Genomic DNA, 2,500 nt, shown 5'->3' on the forward strand with positions numbered 1-2,500 from the left:
TATAGTTAATTGAAACTTTTCATAAACTATCATCTATCTCTTAACACCATGCCGTCTCGTAAAAATTTATTCGCTTGGCGCCGGCAGCGCTAATTCGGATTAACTTGGTTTCTCGCACAAGTATTCATAAAAAAACAAAAAACTCGTTGACGTATGTAACTTATTATTATCTAAACAAAACACCAACACAATGCAAAAGATACTAAAGTGATGTATTAAAAAAAAATTATATATATATATATGTGTGTATTAATTTTTGTCATTGTCATTTGATATTAATAATATTATATAATTATATGTATAAATATATATATATATATATAATTATATAATATATAGATACACACATACATATAATATATATATAATTATATTTGGTGATCTACGTCATAGATATATCTGAGGTATATAATAAGGATTTCATTAATTTGTTATTCGTAGTCTATTTCTGTTCTCTCTCTCTCTCTCTCTCACTCTCTTTCTCTCTTTCTCTTCGTGATCGACGTTGACGTTAACGTCGATGTAGAGGTGAAGATTACCTAAACCCAATGAAAACATTTGTGTGCATATATATACACTCACACACCACATACATCACACACCACATACATCACACACACACACGTGTAAGTAGTACGTAGGAAGAAATGTAAACGAAGCCACGATATTTTTCGTTACGTAATATATATGTCTATATATATATTAAGTATATGTACATAATGCGTGTACACTTGTGTATGTGTGTATACGTGTATGCGGTCATAGTATTAGTATGTATATAGTTCGTGCATACTTCTAAACGGCCCTGCCATGTGATTTCTAAGTTCAATGATTACATAAGGTCGTTTTGTTATCGATCAAATTCGTTTCAGCAAGTTTTCATTTTTAAATGGTTTGTACTTAATCGAAATTGTGTGTAATGATCGAAGGTAAAAAAAAAAAAAAAAAAGAAAAAGACTAATGAAAATAAAAACAAAAAATAAAAAAAGGGAAAACAATAATAAAAGACGATAGAAAAATTAATTCACTTTTTTTATTTCTTTCGAATGTTTGTTTTCCTTTTTCTTTCTCCTGTTTTTCTTTTTTTCCATCTCTGCAACATCTCCGAAATCCAATTCCAATAACAATATATTTTCGTATAGACGAAACGATTGAAAAAATAAACAAAAGGAAGGAATGAAAGAGGAATTCTTATTTCCATTGAAAATTTCTAATTCGAGAAATTCAATTCTAATAATACGTTTTTCAATCGAGTTTATGTATAAGGGAATGAGATTTGAAAAAAAAAAAAAGAAAAAAAAAGAAGGAAGAGAAAAGGAAAAAGAAAGAATAGATATAAGAAAAGAAAGAGAAAGATTCCTTTCGATTTCCATCGAAATCATTAATTACAAATGCAATCAAAATTCTAATAATTCGATATTTCAATGAGACGCATGAAAAAAATTTATTACCAGGGAGAAAAAAATTTTACGAAGAAATTATTATAATTCGCATTATATCTCGATCTTTAATGACAAATTTTTCCTTTACAATATTTAATTACGTTAAATCGATTTTCAATTAATAAATAACGATTCTACGAAATAGATTTGAAGAAAGAAGAAGAAAAGAGGAAGAAAAACAAGAAGACAAAGGAAAAAAGTAAAAACAAAATCAAAAATAAGAGAAGAATAAAAGAGAGAGAAAGAGAGAGAGAGAGAGAGAAAAAAGAGGAAAACAAAAGAAAAACGAAAAAAAATAAAAAAAGAAGTTCATCTCTCTCTCTTTCTCTCTTTCTCTCTTCTCTCACACTCTCTCTCTCTCTCTCTCTCTCTCGTCCCTTCATTCAAATACAACAGCTGATAATTCTTAAGTTTTTGATGTCGGGCCGCCTCTTTGACAAGACAGAGACAGAGACAGACAGAAAGAGAGAAAGAGGGAGAGAGGGAGAGAGAGAGAGAGAGAGAGAGAGAGAGACAGAGAGAGAGAAAGAGAGACAAAGAAAGAGAAAGGAAAAAAAGTAAGAAGAAGAGAGATAGAGTGAGAAAGAGGGAGAGAGAGAGAGAGAAAGAGAGAGAGAAAGAGAGAGAGAAAAAAAAGGGTAGGAGGAGCATACATATATTTTTCTCGCACCTGATTTAACGGCTAAGAAAAACGAAGTCATGCCCTCAGGGCAAAAGCAGTTCCGAAAGATTGTACGAAGTTGGTGGGGATAAGATAGGGGCGGGGTGGAGGTTTGAGGGAGGAGGAGGAGGAGGAGGGTGGAGGAGGAGGAGGTAGAGGGAAGGGTAAAAAGAAGGGCAGAGGCGGACAGGCACGCAGGACTTTGGAACTCGACGAACACACATACACACATACAACCATCAAACATGTATATATATATATATATTCCTTCATACTTATACATTTACACATATATATATATACAGTCATAGATATATATTTATATATATAAATTTTTATATACCTAATGTACATAAATATATATATATATATACATAAACATTTACGTTTATATAAT

This window comes from Vespa mandarinia, chromosome 24 (genome assembly GCF_050613455.1).
Source record: "Vespa mandarinia isolate Hongniang chromosome 24, ASM5061345v1, whole genome shotgun sequence".
In the NCBI taxonomy this organism is placed as follows: domain Eukaryota; kingdom Metazoa; phylum Arthropoda; class Insecta; order Hymenoptera; family Vespidae; genus Vespa; species Vespa mandarinia.